At 59.8% G+C, this 8422-nt stretch overlaps 1 non-coding gene across 1 annotated transcript; it reads left to right on the forward strand.

Moving 5' to 3' along the window:
• The first annotated feature begins 726 nt into the window (after positions 1-726).
• Positions 727-799, forward strand: TRNAK-UUU (transfer RNA lysine (anticodon UUU)). Its single transcript has one exon. It is a non-coding gene; the product is annotated as a tRNA-Lys (tRNA).
• Positions 800-8422: the final 7623 nt, after the last annotated feature.

Genomic DNA, 8422 nt, shown 5'->3' on the forward strand with positions numbered 1-8422 from the left:
GGTAGGGATAGGATATAGAGGGCCCTAGACAAATTAGAGGATTGGGCCAAAAGAAATCTGATGAGGTGCAACAAGGTCAAGTGCAGAGTCTTGCACTTCGGACGGAAGAATCCCATGCACCGCTACGGACTAGGGACCGAGTGGCTAGGCAGCAGTTCTTCAGAAAAGGACCTAGGGGTTACAATGGACGAGAAGCTGGATACGAGTCAACAGTGTGCCCTTGTTGCCAAGAAGGCCAATGGCATTTTGGGATGTATAAGTAGGGGCATTGCCAGCAGATCGAGGGACGTGATAGTTGCCCTGTATTCGACATTGGTGAGGCCTCATCTGGAGTACTGTGTCCAGTTTTGGGCCCCACACTACAAGAAGGATGTGGAAAAATTGGAAAGAGTCCAGCGGAGGGCAACAAAAATGATTTGGGGACTGGAACACATGACTTATGAGGAGAGGCTGAGGGAACTGGGATTGTTTAGTCTGCGGAAGAGAAGAATGAGGGGGCATTTGATAGCTGCTTTCAACTACCTGAAAGGGGGTTCCAAAGAGGGTGGATCTAGACTGTTCTCAGTGGTAGCAGATGACAGAACGAGGAGTAATGGTCTCAAGTTGCAGTGGGGGAGGTTTAGGTTGGATATTAGGAAAATCTTTTTCACTAGGAGGGTGGTGAAGCTCTGGAATGGGTTACCTAGGGAGGTGGTGGAACCTATTTCATTAGAGGTTTTTAAAGGAGCCCGGATAGCTCAGTCGGCAGAGCATCAGACTTTTAATCTGAGGGTCCAGGGTTCAAGTCCCTGTTCGGGCAAATCCTCTGAATTTGAGGGGAGGGAGGGATAGCTCAGTGGTTTGAGCATTGGCTTGCTAAACCCAGGGTTGTGAGTTCAATCCTTGAGGGGGCCATTTAGGGATCTGGGGCAAAAATTGGGGATTAGTCCTGCTTTGAGCAGGGGGTTGGACTAAATGACCTCCTGAGGTCCCTTCCAACCCTGATACTCTATGATTCTATGAACTTCATGGGGATAAGGGAAGCAGTATTACACCTTTGCTGCTCTGTTCTCTCTTTAGCTTCTGCCTCCAACTCTCACCAGCCTGTCCCTGTCCCTGGCTGCCTGCTCCAGATGGAAAGAATCAGTCCGCATCTCCTTCCGCCTTGCCCGTGGACCTGTGGGCTTGTGAGTCTAGTGAGAAGTAGAGTCTAGCTAAACAGTCAGGTTTGGGTTGGGTCTATTTCAAGTAGCCACTGAAATAACCAGGATCCTGGCACAGCCCCCCTGTAGTCCAGTGTGTAAGCAAGGATTCCAAGAAGACGATTCCAGGGTTAATCATCTGGAATGTTTTCTGACCACCGGGCACCTCACTGGAGTGGAATTAATTCCTAAGCAATGCACAGCACAGTGATAGAGGCAATTAAGGGGTCTAACGATGTCAAGGCTCGGTGAACAAATCAATGGAGTTTTTTCTTTTACCCGGAATTAGTGAGCAAGTGAAGCAGGTGAAATCTGAGTCAGTGGTGAAGTCCACGCTGGCTCCTGTTCAAGGCAGCAATTACCCTGTAAGTTATTCCACGCTGTGCCTCTCTCCGCGACCTCGCCTGCAAATGTAACAGCGGGGGCAGGCGTCACCACTCTGGCATGGCCCAGCCCCATGGCCACATTCCCAGCAGGTCTGCACAGACTTCCAATTTCTGCTCCATTTACTTCTCTTAGTGAGAGGGGGCTGAGGTGGTTGTAGATCTGGAGTGAGGACTCCTGGGTTCTGTGCCCAGCTGTGACTCATTGTGTGACCCTGGGCAAGTCCCTTCACCACTCTGTGACTCAGTTTCTCTATCTATACAATGGAGATAAAAGTGACCTTTCGCGGGCTCATCAGGAGATTTAATCTAGTTACAGACTGTCACGGAGTGTGGGGGAGTCCAGGCCCTGCACCCCTCTTCCTGGGATTCACTGAGACTCTCAGCCAGCCAGTAAAACAGAAGGTTTATTGGACAACAGGAACACAGTCCAAAACAGAGCTTGTGGGTACAACCAGGACCCCTCAGTCAAGTCCTTCTGGGGGAGCAGGGAGCTTAGACCCCAGCCCTGGGGTTCCCTGTGTTCCTCCACCCAGCCCCAAACTGAAAACTAAACCCCCCCAGCAGGCTCTCTCCTGCAGCCTCTGTTCACATTCCCGGGCAGAGGTGTTACCTCCCCCTACCCCTCCTGGCTCAGGTGACAGGCTCTCAGGTCTCCCGTCCCCAGGGCACATTCCCAGGTCAACACTCCCCCCTCCCTGCTGCGTCACATCGTCACACAGACACATCTCCAGCCTGGTCGGTAGTCACCTGCTATCCTGGTCTGGCAGGCTGCCTCCTGCTCCGGCGTCAGCTGGGAGGTCCGATTGCTTAGCAGTGCCTAGCACACTGGGGCCCAGGGCTGGGCTCAGAGGTGCTGCTGTGATACCAACAGTCATAGTCACAACGTCAGTTCAGTCTGGTTCATGGAGGCGTGATGGGCGGGGTGCGCCAGACAAGTGCTGCCCAGGGGTAAGGAGAGGCTGCCCGCAGACATCTGTCAGGGGCTCAGTGCCCCGGGATGGAGCGTCTGTGCCCAGTCGTTGGGGCTGCCCGTCTCTTGCTCCGGAGCACGGTGCCATCCCCCGCCCAGTGCTTCCTCGCCACTTTTCGCAGAGCTCTTTCCTGAGAGTGGGGGGACTCTGCCCCATATGGGGGATGCTGGCAAGTCTCTCCTCTGACCCTCAGGGCACAGCCTGGGGCCCAGCTGGGCCCAGCGAAGAGGGCAGCAAGTTTCCTGTGCCACTTTCCCAGTCATTTGCTGCCATCTAGCTGCCAGTTGGAGTCTCTGCCTGGCACCACAGACCCCTCACAGACTCCTCACTCACAGCCCAGGGCACTGGGGCATCGGGCTCCCATGTTCTATTCCTGTCACTGACTCACTGTCTGACCCCGAGTGAGTCACTGCCCCCGTGCCTCAGTTTCCCCCTCTGTACAATAAGGCTAAGCTATTAATTCAGGGGTGTGTGTATGATGCTTTGAGGTCTTTGGTGGGAAGGCAAGGGCCACAAGGTTACCAGACGCAGGACTTTGCTCTTTTGTTTCTGTTGGAGTCCCTCTGCAGACTCAGCCCAGCAATGCCCCTTGGACGTCAGTGGGCGTCTGTGGCAGGGAATGCTGGGGCTGGCTGTAGCCAAACCACTTACCTGCTGAGACCTGCACCCGCACTCTGCTCAGTCCCCACGACGCTGGGCCTGGCCTACGTTGCAAAGCCCGTTCGCTCTCAGCAACTTCTGGGCGATGGAATTGGCATCTCACCCAGCCTGGGAGCAAAGCAAGCTCAGAAAGCTCCTATCGTCCATGAGGAGACCTGGCCATTCCCAGCACCCTGACTGGAACCCCAGAGCCTCTGTGGGGTCCCTGCAGCCGCCCTGCACTGGCAGGCCCCAGGGCTTCCCGCAGGTAATGCCGGCGCCATCCTGGCCGCTGGATGAGCACGAGCTGCTCCACCCAGCCCTTTCCGCCTCGGGAGTGAGGCTGGCTCCGGGGCTCGGGGCGCTGGTGCTAGCTTGAGGCAGCAGCGCGTGGAAATGGCTGGCAGCTGCTGGGTGGGTTCTGGTGCAGGGTCCTTAGTGCTGCTGCTAACTGGCCCCGGCCGTTCTCCCCTGCCACGAGCCACCTGCCCGCTGGCTCCACGCATGAGCCGCCAGCAGCAGTTGCTGGCGTGAGCCTGGAGCATGGGGATCTTTGGGAGGGAGCTTGGCTTCCCCCAGCGATGAATCCTATCCCCACAGCCCAGCTGAGCTCAGAGCCAGCCCCCCAGCTGCCTGGGCCCCCTTCCCGCTCAGGGCCCTGCTGGGCTGGCCCCAGATGCTGGTGCGGGGCTGAGGGACGCCAGGCCTTCCCGGAGCACTGGCTCACGCTGGGCCTGACTGAAGGCTGTTCCCTTGCTCCCCAGTGGAGCTGGCAGGGGCAGGTGCTTTACTCCCGAGCGCCCGATGATTCCTGCAGCTTTCCCGGCCGGTGGGAAATGCCGGAGGCTCTGGGAGGTGACTTGGGATGAGCACAGTGTCCCCCACACCCTGAGCCGGGGGCTGCCCCGGCTGAGCCATAACGACTCCGGCCTTGGGCCAGGGCTGGGAAGGTCATAGCCAGCTGTGAGCTGGGCTAGAGACCATGGGCCTGGTGACTGACCCGCGTTTCAGCCAGTCTGAGCCTGAGCGTCACAGGAAACCCCAGGGCAGCAAACGTCAATGCACAGAACCCCCACGGTTGGCACTGGCCCCTGCCAGCGGCTCCCCCGTCTCTCCAGGGCCGGTCTCAGTCCCTTAGGCTCCTGCGGTGAACCGTCCCTGCGTCCTGCGGCAGCCTGGGAGCATGGCCCCCAAACCTGGCCAGCAGGGTGCCCCTGGAAGTCTCCCTGCCATCTAGTGACGCACTGGCCGGAGGGAGGGGCTTGGGGGACAGGCTGCGTTTGCATAGACACCCCCACGCTGCCGAGGCGCACAGCATGGTGCAGCTGCTTCACCAAAGAGACCACTTTGGGCTGGCGTGGGTCACAAATCACCGAGCACGGAGTGCAGGGCGAGCGGAGCGTTGTTATCCTGACTGTAGGCGGGAAGGGCAGCAGCGCTGTGCCCAGCCTGCCTGAGTGAGGGGGGTCACCCTCAGCCAGGGGGCCAGCATGGCCCCATCGCTTTCCAAAATGACTCTGCTCTTTTTACTAGCTGTAAGGGTGAGGGGGGGTCTGGGGGAGAAGAGGGCGTGGGAGGACAGAGAATTGGTGGTGTGGGGGCTCAGGGAGAAGGTGGCAGGGCAGGCCTCCGTGGGAGGGGTGGGATGGGGCCTTCGGGGCAAGGGAAGGGGCAGCTTGGGGGGAGGGGTGATGGGGGGGAGGGCCTTGGGGGGAAGGGGCAGCACAGGGACTCAGGGAGAAGGGGTGAGGGGAACCTTGGGGGGAGGGGTGATGTGGGGGCAGGGCCTCGGGGGAAGGGGCAGCACAGGGGTCCATGGTTCGGGGGCCAGTGGCCCTCAGCTGAGCCTCACTTGCCAAGCGGGGGTAGGGAGGATACCAGTGCACAGAAGAGGGGTGAGGGGGTTGGTATTTCTGCCTGGGGGGAGGTTTCTGCCTCCAGTGCCTTCGACCCTCTTTGTCCTCTCCCTCTCCAGGGTTCAGAGCCGTCGTTCCTCGGGCGATGAGCAGCTCTGTGCGCCAGGCCTCGGCCGCACTCCCGCGCTGCAGCTGGGCCGTGGCAGGGCTTAGTGAAGCTGCTGCCGGTGCCGGTGGGAGGGGGCACCGCCCGGTGGCCCCTGGGGTGGGAGGTGCCCCCTGCAAGCGCCCCTCTGAACTCTGGGTCTTCCTGGCCAAGGCCAGGCCACTGTGAGTGGGGGCAGCAGACAGGGGTGGTAAAGGGACAATCATCCCTCCGACCGTCCCACCGCACGGTGAGAAGCTGAGGCCCAGGGCACTGCCCTGCGCGCTGTGGGGTCGGGGTTGCTTACGGCTGCCTGCTTTTGAATGTGGCTCTGGTGTTCTCCCAAAGGGCGCTGGGTCCCCTTCCCCTCGCTTCTTAGGCAGGCTCTGCTTGCAAGTGGGGCACACCCTGAGAGGCGCCCAAGGTGGTATTGAGTTTTCCCAGATTACGGGGTAGGGGCTCCAGCTGGTTCTGTTCTGTATTGTTACGAGGTACCCGGCCCCTGTGGTTGCTGATCCCCCCCCCACCCCGGGCAGAGGGGTTACACCCCATTGTACGGCAGCCTGCCCCATGAGAGCTCAGCACCACTGACATCGCGAGAGACAGGATGTCCCCCGAGCCAGACACCAGGGCTGGCCGGGGTTGGTGGGACGAGGGTTTGAAAAACTCCAGGGATCTTGCGAGAAGCCAACAGTGGAACCACCAAATGAGGGGGTGGGGAGGTGTCCAGGTGTCCCAGTTACTCCTGAGTTGGGAGTGACTCAGTGGGTCTTCAGAACCCAAGGCAGCCCCCATCCGCTGCTCTGACTGCGGTGAGCTCCCCCAGCTGTGTGCAGCCACCCGGCATCCTCCCAGGGTGGTGAAAGCTGGTGTCTGGCTTTCCTGGAAATTGCCACTCATGCTGTTCTGTCCACGCTCGTCACCTGCGCCCCAGGACGGTCACGGGCCTCACTTGCACCATGTGGAACGTGCCCTTGCGTTGAGTAACGCCGGCAGCTCCGGCAGCTCACAATGGGCCTCGTGTTTCTTGCTCTGCCGCAGCCGCTGCCCTTCACGCCCCGACGGGAACAGCCAGGGAGACCGGGACGTGGAGCAGGAGAGTGGCACCAGGACACAGGTTCAGAGGACCCTGGATGCTGCAGGGAGTGAGTAGCAGGAGCAGGCGCCAGTGATCACAGCCAAGGCCTGGTAGGCTGCTGGAGGGGAAGAGGCAGGTGCATGGAGGGAAGGAGTTGGTGCTTGCCTAGACCCAGCCCCATGCAGCCTTCCCCATCCCTGCTGGTGACACACTCCCCCATCCCTCCCCTCCCCTGCCTCTGGCACCACCCCTGGGACTCGGGAGAGGCCCCAGCTCAGCACCGGCCTCCCCCACACCCCAAAGCAGCCAGCCTGCTTCCCTCCTGGCTCGCATGACTGAGGTGTGTTCCCCATACTGTGATGAATGTGCACCCCTGTCCACCCCACAGCCAGCCAGCCCTACGCAGCACAGCAGCTGCATACAAATCACCCCATGACAATGGCCCATTCTCCACCGTCCACCTCCAGCCAAACGGCCCTGGCTCTGCAGGCTTTGCCAAGGACCCGGTGTGTTCCTGCAGCCATTCAGGAGCCGTGAATGGCTGCTCTGTTCTGGGGCTCAGCAAGACAGGGCCTTGCCCAAGGGAGCGGGGGGAATTCCTGATGGGGTCAATGGGGGCCTTCTCCAGCGTTTCTTCCTTTAATCAGTGTCGTAGCTCAGGGGGAAGGAACATCCCACCATCTCCGGGGGATGCCAGCAGGCCCCGGGCTTGGGCCAGCACGTCAGTGAATCAACCCAGAGCACAAGGGCTCCCACCTGAGAGCTCTGAGCACGCGACATCCCTAAGTCTTCAGCTTGGCCTGGTGGCGAAGGAGGAGGGGGCAGCAAGGTGGCCAGCCCCAGGGGCTGAGGGGTGTGGGCCGGGGGAGGGGGGTGTGTGACTGCGGAGCAGGAAGCGTATAAATGTCACAAAAGTGGGTGAGGAAGGATATGTGTGTCCAGGGTGTGTGAGTAACAGGGGAAGGGCTCACGGCTAAAACCCAGAGCTCTGCACCTCCAGCCCCATGTTTTATCAGCAAGATCATCCCTCCTGGCATGGCATTGTCACTGCCCTGCCCAGCCAGCGGGGGGCGCTCACGCAGCCTGTGTCGGTGTCACTGCCCTGCCCGGCCAGAGGGGTGTGCTCACGCAGCCTGTGTCGGTGTCACTGCCCTGCCCGGCCAGTGGGGGGCGCTCACGCAGCCTGTGTCGGTGTCACTGCCCTGCCCGGCCAGCGGGGGGCGCTCACGCAGCCTGTGTCGGTGTCTCTGCCCTGCCCTGCCCGGCCAGCGGGGGGCGCTCACGCTGTGTGTCGGTGTCTCTGCCCTGCCCGGCCAGCAGGGGGTGCTCACGCAGTTTTTGGTTGTTACACCAAAATGGGGCTATTATGCTGTGTTGCACAATGTAGAGTCACACCAAACGTAGTGTGGGCCTAGCTTGTTTGTGGCTCACTCATCTCAGTCGGCCCGGGAGTTTTGTGGGTCTCTGCCCCTCGCCTCTCAAAGGGGGAAGTACCTGCTGCAGCTTCCCTTGTTCGCTTCATTGCTACTGGTGTCAAAAAGCAGCAGCAGGGAGCTAGACATTTCCTGATCTGGCCTGTTTGTGACTCTTTCAAGTCTTGAGGGTTCCCAGAACCGAGTGGCGCTGAACCAGGGAGCCGGGTTACATGTGCTTTCCCCGCAGGCCAGCTCAGTGCAAGCCGGGAGACAAAGGCAGCCTCATTGCTATGCACGGGGCCAGCTCCCCACATTCACAGGGACAAATCATTCCCAGCAGCCGCGCCACAATGAACAACGCTCCTTTCATGCCGCTCCAATAGGCGACATGCTTTAAAAGGCTCCCAAACTGGCCAGTGTCCACAGGCGTGGGAGTTGGGCCAGGGCCAGGGGGGTCCCAGGCCCCTCCCAATGATGCTGGGCTTGTCAAAAGCAACAGAACAAATAGCTACCAAGGGCTTGGTGTGGTGGGGGGGGAGAGCAGGTAGGTAGGGCAAGGTGATATGACTGTGCGTCCACCTCTGCATCGGTGCACTTCGGTCTTTGTGAACTTGTGTCAGGGTATGATGGGTGTGTGTGTGTCTCCATGTGAGCTAGCAAGAGATGTTAAGAGTAACAAGAAGGGTTTCTTCAGGTATGTTAGCAACAAGAAGAAAGTCAAGGAAAGTGTGGGCCCCTTACTGAATGAGGG

The sequence above is a fragment of the Natator depressus genome, chromosome 27 (assembly GCF_965152275.1).
Source record: "Natator depressus isolate rNatDep1 chromosome 27, rNatDep2.hap1, whole genome shotgun sequence".
Lineage (NCBI taxonomy): Eukaryota > Metazoa > Chordata > Testudines > Cheloniidae > Natator > Natator depressus.